Source organism: Rhinoderma darwinii, chromosome 2 (assembly GCF_050947455.1).
Source record: "Rhinoderma darwinii isolate aRhiDar2 chromosome 2, aRhiDar2.hap1, whole genome shotgun sequence".
Taxonomy (NCBI): Eukaryota; Metazoa; Chordata; class Amphibia; order Anura; family Rhinodermatidae; genus Rhinoderma; species Rhinoderma darwinii.
The window spans coordinates 43,877,442-43,897,867 of record NC_134688.1 but is presented as its reverse complement, the minus strand read 5'-3'; the positions used below and the strand labels follow the sequence as shown (position 1 = coordinate 43,897,867).

At 36.8% G+C, this 20,426-nt stretch overlaps 1 long non-coding RNA gene across 1 annotated transcript in view; it reads right to left on the bottom strand.

Annotated features, from left to right (window-relative positions):
- The window catches only part of LOC142740516 (uncharacterized), a 127,198-nt gene that overhangs the window by 12,288 nt on the left and 94,484 nt on the right, over nucleotides 1-20,426 (bottom strand). The gene's annotated exons all lie outside the window — the stretch shown is intronic.

Here is a 20,426-nt window from a genome sequence, read left to right as displayed (position 1 = left end):
ATAATAGTACTATATACTGTGCCCCTGAATATAATAGTACTATACACTGCACTCCTGAATATAATAGTACTATACACTGTGCTCCTGAATATAATAGTACTATACACTGTACTCCTGAATATAATAGTACTATACACTGTGCCCCTGAATATAATAGTACTATACACTGTGCTCCTGAATATAATAGTACTATACACTGTGCTCCTGAATATAATAGTACTATACACTGTACTCCTGAATATAATAGTACTATACACTGTGCTCCTGAATATAATAGTATTATACACTGTGCTCCTGAATATAATAGTACCATACACTGCGCTCCTGAATATAATAGTATTATACACTGTGCTCCTGAATATAATAGTACTATACACTGTGCCCCTGAATATAATAGTACTATACACTGTGCTCCTGAATATAATAGTACTATACAATGTACTCCTGAATATAATAGTACTATACACTGTGCTCCTGAATATAATAGTACTATACTCTGCACCCCTGAATATAATTGTACTATACACTGTGCTCCTGAATATAATAGTATCATACACTGTGCCCCTGAATATAATAGTACTATACACTGCACACCTGAATATAATAGTACTATACACTGTACTCCTGAATATAATCGTACTATACACTGTACTCCTGAATATAATAGTACTATACACTGCGCTCCTGAATATAATAGTATTATACACTGTACTCCTGAATATAATAGTACTATACACTGTACTCCTGAATATAATTGTACTATACACTGTGCTCCTGAATATAATAGTATCATACACTGTGCCCCTGAATATAATAGTACTATACACTGCACTCCTGAATATAATAGTACTATACACTGCACTCCTGAATATAATAGTACTATACACTGCACTCCTGAATATAATAGTACTATACACTACTCCTTCATATAATAGTACTATACACTGTACTCCTGAATATAATAGTACTATACACTGTACTCCTGAATATAATAGTGCTATACACTGTGCCCCTGAATATAATAGTATTATACACTGCGTTCCTGAATATAATAGTACTATACACTGCGCTCCTGAATATAATAGTATTATACACTGTACTCCTGAATATAATAGTACTATACACTGTGCCCCTGAATATAATAGTACTATACACTGTGCCCCTGAATATAATAGTACTATACACTGTGCCCCTGAATATAATAGTACTATACACTGTGCGCCTGAATATAATAGTACTATACACTGTGCCCCTGAATATAATAGCACTATACACTGTACTCCTGAATATAATTGTACTATACACTGTGCTCCTGAATATAATAGTATCATACACTGTGCCCCTGAATATAATAGTACTATACACTGCACTCCTGAATATAATAGTACTATACACTGTACTCCTTCATATAATAGTACTATACACTGTACTCCTGAATATAATAGTACTATACACTGTACTCCTGAATATAATAGTGCTATACACTGTGCCCCTGAATATAATAGTATTATACACTGCGCTCCTGAATATAATAGTACTATACACTGTGCTCCTGAATATAATAGTACTATACACTGTACTCCTGCATATAATAGTACTATACAATGTACTCCTGAATATAATAGTACTATACACTGTACTCCTGAATATAATAGTACTATACACTGTACTGAATATAATAGTACTATACACTGTGCTCCTGAATATAATAGTACTATACACTGTACTGAATATAATAGTACTATACACTGTGCTCCTGAATATAATAGTATTATACACTGTACTCCTGAATATAATAGTACTATACACTGTACTCCTGAATATAATAGTACTATACACTGTGCTCCTGAATATAATAGTACTATACACTGTACTCCTGAATATAATAGTGCTATACACTGTGCTCCTGAATATAATAGTATTATACACTGTGCTCCTGAATATAATAGTACTTTACACTGTGCCCCTGAATATAATAGTACTATACACTGTACTCCTGAATATAATAGTACTATACACTGTGCTCCTGAATATAATAGTACTATACACTGTACTCCTGAATATAATAGTACTATACACTGTGCTCCTGAATATAATAGTACCATACACTGAGCTCCTGAATATAATAGTATTATACACTGTGCTCCTGAATATAATAGTACTATACACTGCACTCCTGACTATAATAGTACTATACACTGTACTCCTGAATATAATAGTACTATACACTGTACTCCTGAATATAATAGTACTATACACTGTACTCCTGAATATAATAGTACTATACACTGCACTCCTAAATATAATAGTACTATACACTGTACTCCTGAATATAATAGTACTATACACTGTACTCCCGAATATAATAGTACTATACACTGTACTCCTGAATATAATAGTATTATACACTGTACTCCTGAATATAATAGTGCTATACACTGTGCCCCTGAATATAATAGTATTATACACTGCGCTCCTGAATATAATAGTACTATACACTGCGCTCCTGAATATAATAGTACCATACACTGCGCTCCTGAATATAATAGTATTATACACTGTACTCCTGAATATAATAGTATTATACACTGTGCCCCTGAATATAATAGTACTATACACTGTGCTCCTGAATATAATAGTACTATACACTGTGCTCCTGAATATAATAGTACTATACACTGCGCTCCTGAATATAATAGTATTATACACCATACTCCTGAATATAATAGTACTATACACTGCACTCCTGACTATAATAGTACTATACACTGTACTCCTGAATATAATAGTACTATACACTGTACTCCTGAATATAATAGTACTAAACACTGTACTCCTGAATATAATAGTACTATACACTGCACTCCTGAATATAATAGTACTATACACTGTACTCCTGAATATAATAGTACTATACACTGTGCTCCTGAATATAATAGTATTATACACTGTACTCCTGAATATAATAGTACTTTACACTGTGCCCCTGAATATAATAGTACTATACACTGTGCCCCTGAATATAATAGTACTATACACTGTGCCCCTGAATATAATAGTACTATACACTGTGCCCCTGAATATAATAGTACTATATACTGTGCCCCTGAATATAATAGTACTATACACTGCACTCCTGAATATAATAGTACTATACACTGTGCTCCTGAATATAATAGTACTATACACTGTACTCCTGAATATAATAGTACTATACACTGTGCCCCTGAATATAATAGTACTATACACTGTGCTCCTGAATATAATAGTACTATACACTGTGCTCCTGAATATAATAGTACTATACACTGTACTCCTGAATATAATAGTACTATACACTGTGCTCCTGAATATAATAGTATTATACACTGTGCTCCTGAATATAATAGTACCATACACTGCGCTCCTGAATATAATAGTATTATACACTGTGCTCCTGAATATAATAGTACTATACACTGTGCCCCTGAATATAATAGTACTATACACTGTGCTCCTGAATATAATAGTACTATACACTCTAGTCCTGAATATAATAGTACTATACACTGTTCTCCTGAATATAATAGTACTATATACTGTGCCCCTGAATATAACAGTACTATACACTGTACTCCTGAATATAATAGTACTATACACTGTGCCCCTGAATATAATAGTACTATACACTGTGCTCCTGAATATAATAGTATTATATACTGTGATCCTTAATATAATAGTACTATACACTGCGCTCCTGAATATAATAGTACTATACACTGTGCTCCTGAATATAATAGTACTATACACTGTACTCCTGAATATAATAGTACTTTACACTGTGCCCCTGAATATAATAGTACTATACACTGTGCCCCTGAATATAATAGTACTATACACTGTGCCCCTGAATATAATAGTACTATACACTGTACTCCTGAATATAATAGTACTATACACTGTGCTCCTGAATATAATAGTACTATACACTGTACTCCTGCATATAATAGTACTATACACTGTGCCCCTGAATATAATAGTACTATACACTGTGCTCCTGAATATAATAGTACTATACACTGTGCTCCTGAATATAATAGTACTATACACCGTACTCCTGAATATAATAGTACTATACACTGTACTCCTGAATATAATTGTACTATACACTGTGCTCCTGAATATAATAGTATCATACACTGTGCCCCTGAATATAATAGTACTATACACTGTGCTCCTGAATATAATAGTACTATACACCGTACTCCTGAATATAATAGTACTATACACTGTGCTCCTGAATATAATAGTACTATACTCTGCACCCCTGAATATAATTGTACTATACCCTGTGCTCCTGAATATAATAGTATCATACACTGTGCCCCTGAATATAATAGTACTATACACTGCACTCCTGACTATAATAGTACTATACACTGTACTCCTGAATATAATAGTACTATACACTGTACTCCTGAATATAATAGTACTATACACTGTACTCCTGAATATAATAGTACTATACACTGCACTCCTGAATATAATAGTACTATACACTGTACTCCTTCATATAATAGTACTATACACTGTACTCGTGAATATAATAGTACTATACACTGTACTCCTTCATATAATAGTACTATACACTGTACTCCTGAATATAATAGTACTATACACTGTACTCCTGAATATAATAGTATTATACACTGTACTCCTGACTATAATAGTGCTATACACTGTGCCCCTGAATATAATAGTATTATACACTGTGCTCCTGAATATAATAGTACTATACACTGCGCTCCTGAATATAATAGTACCATACACTGCGCTCCTGAATATAATAGTACTATACACTGTACTCCTGAATATATTAGTACTATACACTGTGCTCCTGAATATAATAGTACTATACACTGTACTCCTGAATATAATAGTACTATACACTGTGCTCCTGAATATAATAGTATTATACACTGTGCTCCTGAATATAATAGTACCATACACTGCGCTCCTGAATATAATAGTATTATACACTGTGCTCCTGAATATAATAGTACTATACACTGTGCTCCTGAATATAATAGTACTATACACTCTAGTCCTGAATATAATAGTACTATACACTGTTCTCCTGAATATAATAGTACTATACACTGTGCCCCTGAATATAACAGTACTATACACTGTACTCCTGAATATAATAGTACTATACACTGTGCCCCTGCATATAATAGTACTATACACTGTGCTCTTGAATATAATAGTATTATATACTGTGATCCTGAATATAATAGTATTATACACTGCGCTCCTGAATATAATAGCACTATACACTGTACTCCTGAATATAATAGTACTATACACTGTGCTCCTGAATATAATAGTACTATACACACTGCACTCCTGAATATAATAGTAATATACACTGTGCTCCTGAATATAATAGTACTATACACTGTGCTCCTGAATATAATAGTACTATACAATGTACTCCTGAATATAATAGTACTATACACTGTGCTCCTGAATATAATAGTACTATACTCTGCACCCCTGAATATAATTGTACTATACACTGTGCTCCTGAATATAATAGTATCATACACTGTGCCCCTGAATATAATAGTACTATACACTGCACACCTGAATATAATAGTACTATACACTGTACTCCTGAATATAATAGTACTATACACTGTACTCCTGAATATAATAGTACTATACACTGCGCTCCTGAATATAATAGTATTATACACTGTACTCCTGAATATAATAGTACTATACACTGTACTCCTGAATATAATTGTACTATACACTGTGCTCCTGAATATAATAGTATCATACACTGTGCCCCTGAATATAATAGTACTATACACTGCACTCCTGAATATAATAGTACTATACACTGCACTCCTGAATATAATAGTACTATACACTGCACTCCTGAATATAATAGTACTATACACTACTCCTTCATATAATAGTACTATACACTGTACTCCTGAATATAATAGTACTATACACTGTACTCCTGAATATAATAGTGCTATACACTGTGCCCCTGAATATAATAGTATTATACACTGCGTTCCTGAATATAATAGTACTATACACTGCGCTCCTGAATATAATAGTATTATACACTGTACTCCTGAATATAATAGTACTATACACTGTGCCCCTGAATATAATAGTACTATACACTGTGCCCCTGAATATAATAGTACTATACACTGTGCCCCTGAATATAATAGTACTATACACTGTGCGCCTGAATATAATAGTACTATACACTGTGCCCCTGAATATAATAGCACTATACACTGTACTCCTGAATATAATTGTACTATACACTGTGCTCCTGAATATAATAGTATCATACACTGTGCCCCTGAATATAATAGTACTATACACTGCACTCCTGAATATAATAGTACTATACACTGTACTCCTTCATATAATAGTACTATACACTGTACTCCTGAATATAATAGTACTATACACTGTACTCCTGAATATAATAGTGCTATACACTGTGCCCCTGAATATAATAGTATTATACACTGCGCTCCTGAATATAATAGTACTATACACTGTGCTCCTGAATATAATAGTACTATACACTGTACTCCTGCATATAATAGTACTATACAATGTACTCCTGAATATAATAGTACTATACACTGTACTCCTGAATATAATAGTACTATACACTGTACTGAATATAATAGTACTATACACTGTGCTCCTGAATATAATAGTACTATACACTGTACTGAATATAATAGTACTATACACTGTGCTCCTGAATATAATAGTATTATACACTGTACTCCTGAATATAATAGTACTATACACTGTACTCCTGAATATAATAGTACTATACACTGTGCTCCTGAATATAATAGTACTATACACTGTACTCCTGAATATAATAGTGCTATACACTGTGCTCCTGAATATAATAGTATTATACACTGTGCTCCTGAATATAATAGTACTTTACACTGTGCCCCTGAATATAATAGTACTATACACTGTACTCCTGAATATAATAGTACTATACACTGTGCTCCTGAATATAATAGTACTATACACTGTACTCCTGAATATAATAGTACTATACACTGTGCTCCTGAATATAATAGTACCATACACTGAGCTCCTGAATATAATAGTATTATACACTGTGCTCCTGAATATAATAGTACTATACACTGCACTCCTGACTATAATAGTACTATACACTGTACTCCTGAATATAATAGTACTATACACTGTACTCCTGAATATAATAGTACTATACACTGTACTCCTGAATATAATAGTACTATACACTGCACTCCTAAATATAATAGTACTATACACTGTACTCCTGAATATAATAGTACTATACACTGTACTCCCGAATATAATAGTACTATACACTGTACTCCTGAATATAATAGTATTATACACTGTACTCCTGAATATAATAGTGCTATACACTGTGCCCCTGAATATAATAGTATTATACACTGCGCTCCTGAATATAATAGTACTATACACTGCGCTCCTGAATATAATAGTACCATACACTGCGCTCCTGAATATAATAGTATTATACACTGTACTCCTGAATATAATAGTATTATACACTGTGCCCCTGAATATAATAGTACTATACACTGTGCTCCTGAATATAATAGTACTATACACTGTGCTCCTGAATATAATAGTACTATACACTGCGCTCCTGAATATAATAGTATTATACACCATACTCCTGAATATAATAGTACTATACACTGCACTCCTGACTATAATAGTACTATACACTGTACTCCTGAATATAATAGTACTATACACTGTACTCCTGAATATAATAGTACTAAACACTGTACTCCTGAATATAATAGTACTATACACTGCACTCCTGAATATAATAGTACTATACACTGTACTCCTGAATATAATAGTACTATACACTGTGCTCCTGAATATAATAGTATTATACACTGTACTCCTGAATATAATAGTACTTTACACTGTGCCCCTGAATATAATAGTACTATACACTGTGCCCCTGAATATAATAGTACTATACACTGTGCCCCTGAATATAATAGTACTATACACTGTGCCCCTGAATATAATAGTACTATATACTGTGCCCCTGAATATAATAGTACTATACACTGCACTCCTGAATATAATAGTACTATACACTGTGCTCCTGAATATAATAGTACTATACACTGTACTCCTGAATATAATAGTACTATACACTGTGCCCCTGAATATAATAGTACTATACACTGTGCTCCTGAATATAATAGTACTATACACTGTGCTCCTGAATATAATAGTACTATACACTGTACTCCTGAATATAATAGTACTATACACTGTGCTCCTGAATATAATAGTATTATACACTGTGCTCCTGAATATAATAGTACCATACACTGCGCTCCTGAATATAATAGTATTATACACTGTGCTCCTGAATATAATAGTACTATACACTGTGCCCCTGAATATAATAGTACTATACACTGTGCTCCTGAATATAATAGTACTATACACTCTAGTCCTGAATATAATAGTACTATACACTGTTCTCCTGAATATAATAGTACTATATACTGTGCCCCTGAATATAACAGTACTATACACTGTACTCCTGAATATAATAGTACTATACACTGTGCCCCTGAATATAATAGTACTATACACTGTGCTCCTGAATATAATAGTATTATATACTGTGATCCTTAATATAATAGTACTATACACTGCGCTCCTGAATATAATAGTACTATACACTGTGCTCCTGAATATAATAGTACTATACACTGTACTCCTGAATATAATAGTACTTTACACTGTGCCCCTGAATATAATAGTACTATACACTGTGCCCCTGAATATAATAGTATTATACACTGTGCTCCTGAATATAATAGTATTATATACTGTGATCCTTAATATAATAGTACTATACACTGCGCTCCTGAATATAATAGTTCTATACACTGTACTCCTGAATATAATAGTACTATACACTGTACTCCTGAATATAATAGTACTATACACTGTGCTCCTGAATATAATAGTACTATACACTGTACTCCTGCATATAATAGTACTATACACTGTGCCCCTGAATATAATAGTACTATACACTGTGCTCCTGAATATAATAGTACTATACACTGTGCTCCTGAATATAATAGTACTATACACCGTACTCCTGAATATAATAGTACTATACACTGTACTCCTGAATATAATTGTACTATACACTGTGCTCCTGAATATAATAGTATCATACACTGTGCCCCTGAATATAATAGTACTATACACTGTGCTCCTGAATATAATAGTACTATACACCGTACTCCTGAATATAATAGTACTATACACTGTGCTCCTGAATATAATAGTACTATACTCTGCACCCCTGAATATAATTGTACTATACCCTGTGCTCCTGAATATAATAGTATCATACACTGTGCCCCTGAATATAATAGTACTATACACTGCACTCCTGACTATAATAGTACTATACACTGTACTCCTGAATATAATAGTACTATACACTGTACTCCTGAATATAATAGTACTATACACTGTACTCCTGAATATAATAGTACTATACACTGCACTCCTGAATATAATAGTACTATACACTGTACTCCTTCATATAATAGTACTATACACTGTACTCCTGAATATAATAGTACTATACACTGTACTCCTTCATATAATAGTACTATACACTGTACTCCTGAATATAATAGTACTATACACTGTACTCCTGAATATAATAGTATTATACACTGTACTCCTGACTATAATAGTGCTATACACTGTGCCCCTGAATATAATAGTATTATACACTGTGCTCCTGAATATAATAGTACTATACACTGCGCTCCTGAATATAATAGTACCATACACTGCGCTCCTGAATATAATAGTACTATACACTGTACTCCTGAATATATTAGTACTATACACTGTGCTCCTGAATATAATAGTACTATACACTGTACTCCTGAATATAATAGTACTATACACTGTGCTCCTGAATATAATAGTATTATACACTGTGCTCCTGAATATAATAGTACCATACACTGCGCTCCTGAATATAATAGTATTATACACTGTGCCCCTGAATATAATAGTACTATACACTGTGCTCCTGAATATAATAGTACTATACACCGTACTCCTGAATATAATAGTACTATACACTGTGCTCCTGAATATAATAGTACTATACTCTGCACCCCTGAATATAATTGTACTATACCCTGTGCTCCTGAATATAATAGTATCATACACTGTGCCCCTGAATATAATAGTACTATACACTGCACTCCTGACTATAATAGTACTATACACTGTACTCCTGAATATAATAGTACTATACACTGTACTCCTGAATATAATAGTACTATACACTGTACTCCTGAATATAATAGTACTATACACTGCACTCCTGAATATAATAGTACTATACACTGTACTCCTTCATATAATAGTACTATACACTGTACTCCTGAATATAATAGTACTATACACTGTACTCCTTCATATAATAGTACTATACACTGTACTCCTGAATATAATAGTACTATACACTGTACTCCTGAATATAATAGTATTATACACTGTACTCCTGACTATAATAGTGCTATACACTGTGCCCCTGAATATAATAGTATTATACACTGTGCTCCTGAATATAATAGTACTATACACTGCGCTCCTGAATATAATAGTACCATACACTGCGCTCCTGAATATAATAGTACTATACACTGTACTCCTGAATATATTAGTACTATACACTGTGCTCCTGAATATAATAGTACTATACACTGTACTCCTGAATATAATAGTACTATACACTGTGCTCCTGAATATAATAGTATTATACACTGTGCTCCTGAATATAATAGTACCATACACTGCGCTCCTGAATATAATAGTATTATACACTGTGCTCCTGAATATAATAGTACTATACACTGTGCTCCTGAATATAATAGTACTATACACTCTAGTCCTGAATATAATAGTACTATACACTGTTCTCCTGAATATAATAGTACTATACACTGTGCCCCTGAATATAACAGTACTATACACTGTACTCCTGAATATAATAGTACTATACACTGTGCCCCTGCATATAATAGTACTATACACTGTGCTCTTGAATATAATAGTATTATATACTGTGATCCTGAATATAATAGTATTATACACTGCGCTCCTGAATATAATAGCACTATACACTGTACTCCTGAATATAATAGTACTATACACTGCGCTCCTGAATATAATAGTACTATACACTGTGCTCCTGAATATAATAGTACTATACACTGTGCTCCTGAATATAATAGTATTATACACTGTACTCCTGAATATAATAGTACTTTACACTGTGCCCCTGAATATAATAGTACTATACACTGTGCCCCTGAATATAATAGTACTATACACTGTGCCCCTGAATATAATAGTACTATACACTGTACTCCTGAATATAATAGTACTATACACTGTGCCCCTGAATATAACAGTATTATACACTGCACTCCTGAATATAATAGTACTATACACTGTGCCCCTGAATATAATAGTACTATACACTGTACTCCTGAATATAATAGTATTATACACTGTGCTCCTGAATATAATAGTGCTATACACTGTGCCCCTGAATATAATAGTATTATACACTGTGCTCCTGAATATAATAGTACCATACACTGCGCTCCTGAATATAATAGTACTATACACTGTACTCCTGAATATATTAGTACTATACACTGTGCTCCTGAATATAATAGTACTATACACTGTACTCCTGAATATAATAGTACTATACACTGTGCTCCTGAATATAATAGTATTATACACTGTGCTCCTGAATATAATAGTACCATACACTGCGCTCCTGAATATAATAGTATTATACACTGTGCTCCTGAATATAATAGTACTATACACTGTGCTCCTGAATATAATAGTACTATACACTCTAGTCCTGAATATAATAGTACTATACACTGTTCTCCTGAATATAATAGTACTATACACTGTGCCCCTGAATATAACAGTACTATACACTGTACTCCTGAATATAATAGTACTATACACTGTGCCCCTGAATATAATAGTACTATACACTGTGCTCCTGAATATAATAGTATTATACACTGTACTCCTGAATATAATAGTACTTTACACTGTGCCCCTGAATATAATAGTACTATACACTGTGCCCCTGAATATAATAGTACTATACACTGTGCCCCTGAATATAATAGTACTATACACTGTACTCCTGAATATAATAGTACTATACACTGTGCCCCTGAATATAACAGTATTATACACTGTACTCCTGAATATAATAGTACTATACACTGTGCCCCTGAATATAATAGTACTATACACTGTACTCCTGAATATAATAGTATTATACACTGTGCTCCTGAATATAATAGTACTATACACTATGCTCCTGAATATAATAGTACTATACACTGTGCTCCTGAATATAATAGTACTATACACTGTACTCCTGAATATAATAGTACTATACACTGTACTCCTGAATATAATAGTACTATACACTGTACTCCTGAATATAATAGTACTATACACTGTACTCCTGAATATAATAGTACTATACACTGTACTCCTGAATATAATAGTACTATACACTGTGCCCCTGAATATAACAGTATTATACACTGTACTCCTGAATATAATAGTACTATACACTGTGCCCCTGAATATAATAGTACTATACACTGTGCTCCTGAATATAATAGTACTATACACTGTGCTTCTGAATATAATAGTATTATATACTGTGATCCTGAATATAATAGTATTATACACTGTGCTCCTGAATATAATAGTACTATACACTGCACTACTGAATATAATAGTATTATACACTGTGCCCCTGAATATAATAGTACTATACACTGTACTCCTGAATATAATAGTACTATACACTGCACCCCTGAATATAATAGTACTATACACTGTGCTCCTGGATATAATAGTATTATACACTGTGCTCCTGAATATAATAGTACTATACACTGTACTCCTGAATATAATAGTACTATACACTGCACCCCTGAATATAATAGTACTATACACTGTGCTCCTGGATATAATAGTATTATACACTGTGCTCCTGAATATAATAGTACTATACACTGTACTCATGAATATAATAGTACTATACACTGTACTCATGAATATAATAGTGCTATACACTGTGCACCTGAATATAATAGTACTATACTCTGCACCCCTGAATATAATTGTACTATACACTGTGCTCCTGAATATAATAGTATCATACACTGTGCCCCTGAATATAATAGTATCATACACTGTGCCCCTGAATATAATAGTACTATACACTGTACTCCTGAATATAATAGTATTATACACTGTACTCATGAATATAATAGTACAATACACTGTACTCATGAATATAATATTACTATACACTGCACCCCTGAATATAATAGTACTATACACTGTTCTCCTGAATATAATAGTACTATACCCTGTTCTCCTGAATATAATAGGACTATACACTGCACCCCTGAATATAATAGTACTATACACTGTTCTCCTGAATATAATAGGACTATACACTGCGCCCCTGAAAATATCAGTATTATACACTGTGCCCCTGAATTAAATTGTGTCAAACACTGTCAAGTAAAACACCACACACACTAACAATGCCCCCTGTAGATAGCGACAGTCCCAATGCCTCCTGCAGATAGCGCAAGTTACAATGCCCTTTTTAGATAATGTCCCCTGTAGATAGCGCTAGTTAAAATGCCCTCTGCAGATAATGTCTCCTGTATATTGTGCTAGTTACAATGCCCTATGTATATAACGTCTCCTGTCGATTATGCCAGTTACAATCCCCTATGTAGATAACTTCCCCTGTAGATTGTAACTGGCACAATGCCTTAAGTAGGTAATGACCCTCCCTATTTGTAGGTAGATTGAGCTTTAGTGCATATCTATTTATATTTAGTGGTTTAGGTGGCATTAGTGTTGCAGGGTGCTGTCGCCATTTTTTTATATCTGCTGTATATCTGCAGTCATAGGTGTTCTTGCACCTGCGTATTTTGTATCATTTAGTTGGAATGTGCTGTTCAATTTTTGTTGTGTTTATGGTATCCATATATGTGGGGTTAGTGACTGCCTCCACTTGTTGTTCTTGCACTCCTCCCATTCTGCCCTGGGTGATTTTAATCAGTTCAATGCTGGATCCTACCATCCCCAGGTATATATGTAGGCTTAGTCCCAGTTCTGGGTGTATGTGCAGCGTAGGTTCCCACCTTACAGAGGTCGCCTTGCCGTGGCAGGTGGGCTAACACTTTTTGATCAAAATGTGCACTAAGAACCTCCCTATTTGTAGGTAGATTGAGCTTTAGTGCATATCTATTTATATTTAGTGGTTTAGGTGGCATTAGTGTTGCAGGGTGCTGTCGCCATTTTTTTATATCTGCTAATGACCCCTGTAGATAGCACCACTTACAATGTCCTCTGTAGATAATGCCCCTGCATCTTTTACCCTCAACGCTGCCCAGAACAAAAAAAAACATTCTCACCTGTCCCCGTTCCCGCTTCTTCCTCCAGCGACGCAGGACTGGTCAGAGACCAGACGGCGTCATCCAGCGTAATGGCGCAGTCGGCGTGATGACATCATCGCGCCGACTATGTCATTAGTAAAACGCAGAATGGGAGGAAGGGAACAGATAGTTCCCTGTCTCGCCAGCGCTACAGTAAGCAGTTGTATCCGCATCGAATATAATTGGGTGAGAGGTCCCGTTTCACTCCGGTTCTCTGAACCGGCTGTAAATTTAACAGCCGGTACCGGAGAACCGGGGCGAACTGTGCCCCCTTCCAGCCTCGGGCCCCGGGCCCTTGCCCAGATTGCCCTCATTATAATCCGCCCCTGAATATCACTATAACCCTGAGACATAGCTGCTACCACTTAGACTTCGTTCACATCTGTATCTGCGCTCTGTTTATGGGTTCATGGGTGTCATGGGTTCCGTCTGAGCTTTCCGTCTGGGAAACCCATGAACGGAACCCTGACTGAAAAAAATGGAAACCATAGGTTTCCATTTGTCACCGTTGTGTAAGGGTTCCATCGTTGTGACGGAATCAATACCGTAGTCGACTGCGCTATTCATTCTGTCAAAACCCCCTATGGTTTCCGTTTGTTTCAGTCAGGATTCCGACGCAGATGTGAATGAAGTGTAAGTGGTAACAGCTATGTCTCTGGTTTATAGTGATAGCAACGTATGTCTGTCTGTTTCAGTTTGGATTCCGTTCATGGGTTCCCCTGACTGAAAGCTCAGACAGAACCCATGAACGGAGTCCTGAAGCAGATGTGAAGGAAGCCTTAGATGTCAGCTGTGTGGTTATAGGCATCATTTTTCCCTTTGGGTACATATAGAAATCCTCAAGATGATCTCGTTTCGCCCCACAGTCCGACATTTTGACTTATGCCGGCCATACAATAAGCATCGCTATCCCACAACCTCCTAATAAAAAATACTTGTGTAGCCCAAGCATGCCTGATTATTCAACATGGGGGGGGGGGGGAGCTGCTGCCATGCACTTCTGACAGCAGCTTACCTTGCATCAAAACAATGGATTAAAGCCAGCCGTGTATATTCAATAGCTATTCACTGACTACACCAAAAACTTGCATGTTCAGCTTGGGCAAGCATGCTTATTTATTATAATGGGGAGAGGAGAATTGTCTGAAAACTCCGGCAGCAGTTTATCTTCCACGGGGCCTAAAGATCTGACATGTTGAAATCCAACATGCCCAATTCTTCTCTAGCCCAAGATTTGCAGTCAATGGACATGACATCGGTCCTGCAGAAATCTCTTGTGTATGGCCAGCTGAAGTGTGATAAAATCTAACATGACCAAGCCTCATTTTCCTCAACATCATTTTCGGAGGATCCATTCGAAATTGTCAAATTGTCAGGATCCACTAATGTAATATGCATAAGCAGATTGTCACATGTCACCTAGACAAAAGATAACATCCGTGTGGTTTGTAAGATAAGATCCCCACTGAATACCACAGTGCTATGAAGGAAATGAAAGTGGCCCATCAACACAGTTTGGGGAAATCTGAGAATTCCAAGCTAAAATCCAAAGTTGTCCTGACAAATGGTGAGGGTCTCAGCTCATAGAATTCCCCCGATGTTGTAATTCTGTTTTGTCACCACTATAGCATAAAAGAGGAGAAACCCCCTAATTTTAGCCGAGTTTGCATGCGGTTGTCAACCTGAGGTGGCTTAGATTGTAGCATAGTGCCTGGTTGTAAACACAGAGAAAGAATTAAACCAAATTGCACATTTCACCTGTAGATCCGTGACACAGGTTTTGTTTTTAACACTTGGTTTAAGCACTTAAAGAGGACCCGTCACCTCTCCTGACTTGTCTGTTTACTAAATAATTGTATACCCCATCAAATAACAATTCTGGAGCACATTTTCTAAGAACTCTACGTTGTGCCGTTCCTCTGTAATTCCCTTTAGAAATGTATGAATAAATTGACAACTGGCTGTTTCCATTTCCCTTGTCAAAGGGGTGTGTCTCTACACAGTCTCACCCTGTCAGCACTGATTGGACAGTGTCAGTTTGTGTAGGGACAAACCCCCGACTGGTAACACCCAGTTGTTAATTTATTCATACATTTCTAAGAGGAATCACAGAGGAACAGCACATCACCGAATTCTAAGAAAAGATTAATCAGAATTGCTATTTCATGGAAAATACAATTATTTACTAACATGTCAGGAGAGAGGACAGGTTCTCTTTAAGTGCAAGAAACTTTTGCTTCCAATTCTGCAATATCTCCAACATCTCCAAGGCTAATGATTGCAGCCAGCACCTTCATAGCACAAAGCTTGAACTTGTGCCTGTTGGGCATTAATGATTCAACCCCGGGCCCACCCAAGTCACCTTCTTTTAACAGTCCATAAGACCTTTGAAGACCAGTCTTGGCAGAATCCTGATGTTTCCTCTTATGATTCTTATTTAGAAGGTTTTTGTTTCACTTCCCCTTGCTTAAAAGTTTTTCTTTTCCATGGTATGCACTGATAGTATATCAGTTAGATAAGCAATAAATGTCTCATCAGTGGAGATCCAACTAATAAGAACTCTACAATACCTACAGCTCTTGTCTTATCAAAGGTTCACGCTGCTGCATTTCCCTCCCAAATACTTTACACTGCAGCTCCTTGTTTAGATTGACTCACCTGAAAGTCAATACATGGAGAGACTAAAGGAGACTAAGGGCCTTCTAAACCATCTAAAGGAGTCTAAAGGACACATCTAACAGCATTGCTCAAGACTTTGCAGATAGTGCTTGCTGGATCATCCAGCAATTCCCTGGCAATTCATCATTTCAACAAATGTACCTATTACTAGAATACCATGAATGTTATCAGCATTCCGGATTAAAGGAAGTACACTGTATTAAAAAAAAAATATTTCGCTAAATTGGTGATTGGTTATTAGAGCTCATGCACACAGCATTGCGCAGTACACGGAGCCGTTACAGCTGTAGGGCTTCTTAGTATGGAGCTGTACAATCTCTGTATGCTGCTGTACAGGCTACACCATGCTTCATGTGTGCGGGAATCTTCTCCCCAAGATGCATTGCTCCAAATACCTCCATACATTTAGAATTGGCTGTAGCCAGTGGCGGATTCAGTAGAACATAGACCTTGGACTGTTACCCAAACTTGGGCCCCCATACTCTACCGCCGCCCTGCCACGCCGTAACTATTGTTAACACTTCCTTTTTTTTTTTTTTGCAAGCACTAACAAATGAGTGTTACAATTCCTCTTGTCAAAGGGCTGTGTTCCTACATACTAGCAGTCTCCATCCATCGCTGACAGTATCACACTGTGCAGGGACACATCCTCCTGACAAGGGGAATGGTAACACCCATTTCTCTATCAGTCCTGGACTACACAAAGACTTTTTGTAAAATACAAGGACATAAACATGTCAGGAGAGGTGACAGATTCTCTATGAATCCAGTGACACACAGGTGACGTCTTCTCAGATTCTAGTAATTCTTTTTCTCTATCCAGTCCAGACCTCATGATGACTTCTCCTGGGCCAAGACCTATTTCTGCAGAATTTGCAACAGATGTATTCGGCTCCTCACTTTCCAACATTTCCACACCTATAAACGAAGATAAAATTCTCATCGTGCCACACCCTACGCTCCTAAATATAATAATAAACATATACAGCGCCCCTGAATAAAATAGTACCATACACTGTGCCCTGAATATAATTGTGTCAAACCCTGTAAAGTAGTGCACCGCATACACAGTGCCCTCTGTAGATAGTACCACACAGAGCCCCTGTAGATAGCATCACACCCCCCCTGTGGATAGCATCACACACATATCCCCTGTAGATAGTATCACACACACAGCTCCCCCCACCCCCCGGAGATAGTGCCGCACATACCCCCTGGAGATAGTGCCATACAGCCCACCCTGTAAATAGTCCCACAAAGCCCCCCTATAGATAGCGCCACACAGCTCCCTGTAGATGGCATCACACCCCCCTGTAGATAGTATCACACACACATCCCACCTGTAGATAGTATCACACACACAGCTCCCCCCCCCCTGTTGATAGCGCCACACAGACCCCCTGGAGGTAGTGCCATAGAGCCAACCCTGTAAATAGTCCCACACAGCCCCCCTATAGATAGAGCCACACAGCCCCCTGTAGATAGTGCCACAAAGCCCCCTGTAGATAGGGCCACACACACAACCCTGTAGATAGCGCCACCCCCTGTAGACAGTCCCAGTGTAGATACAGCACACACAGCCCCCCTGTAGATACGGCAGACACAGCCCCCTGTATATATGGCACACACAGCCCCCTGCAGAATGTGCCACCCCCTTTCAGTTAGTGCCACACTTACCTGTCCCCGTTCCAGCAACATCCTCTTCTCCGACGACGCAGGCCTGGTCTCTTCTGACCAGGCGGAGCAACGCAAGCGGCGCAATGATGTCATCGTGCCGCCTGCGTCATAAATTAAGGCCGAATGGCTTGGAAGGGAACCGATCGTTCCCTTGCCTTGCCAGCAATGTTAATTGTATTGTATGCAATTGAGTTCAGGGGCCTTCAGTTTTGTTGCGGTTTTTTACCGCGATTCGCGGCAAAAATGTGACAAAACTGTGAAGAGGTCTTTGGGCGGCCATGTGCTCCCCGGGAGCCTCGGGCCCCGTGTGCCCAGCCATAATGGACCTATGGGGATACACAACTGGGTTTAGCATGCCACAATTATTTTATAATTGATTCATACGAAATCCAACAGAAAAAAAGCCCCCGTATGCCTCTGTATAAAATAGGAACCATACAGATTGTAAAGTAGGGACCTCCATAAGAACCCTACTACATCTCCATACAAAACAGACCCATAATACTGCTGGGTGCATAAATCCTTAATCTGGGGCGTTGGGGCTCATACTAGGTATATGGCTCTTGAAACTGATAATAGAGCAAAATACAAAAAAAAATTGCCATTTTTAAAAAGATTTGGATTGTGGAGAGATAAAAAACGAAGATACTTGCATGTCTTAAAGGTAAGGTGTCATGAAAACATTTTTTTTTTATATATATGTTTTTGCTTTTAGCATGTTATTAAAATAAATTTTATTTATTTGTGTTTTTGTGTTGTACTTTTTTCTTTTTTCTAACTTTTACTTCTCTATGGGGGCTGCCATTTTTTTTTTCATCTCTGTATGTGTCGATTAACGACACATACAGAGATGGAATACGGCACATACATCCCCATACTGAATGCGAACCTGGAGCCATTCCATTCACTATAGCGTACGCCGTCTGTGTGGGAACGGCACATGCGCCGCTCCCACACAGTCCAACAGGAAGGTCTTCGGGCGAGCGACATCCGGCGCCATTTTCATGTGGACCGGAAGCCGCGGCCGGACAGTAAGATGACTACTTCCGGTCGCTGCTTCCGTCCATATGTTCAGAAGCAAGGACTAAGAGCGGAGGGAGCCGACGGAGCGGAGGGAGCGGTGGCGGCAGGACCAGGTAAGTTATGTTTGTGTATGTTCGTGTTATACTGTGTGATTACACTGTATGTAATCCTCCTACACTGTGCATTCGCTCAAAAAATGGCAGCACACAGTGTAGGCGGTTTGAACATTCAACCCCCTCCTTTCTCCTGGCACAAGCCAGGATAAAGGAAGGGGCATTGTGTGAGCACACCAGAGCGTGTGTGTCTACACACACGCTCTAGTGTGTTCACACAATAGCGTGTGTGTCTACACCAAATTTGCAGCATAAA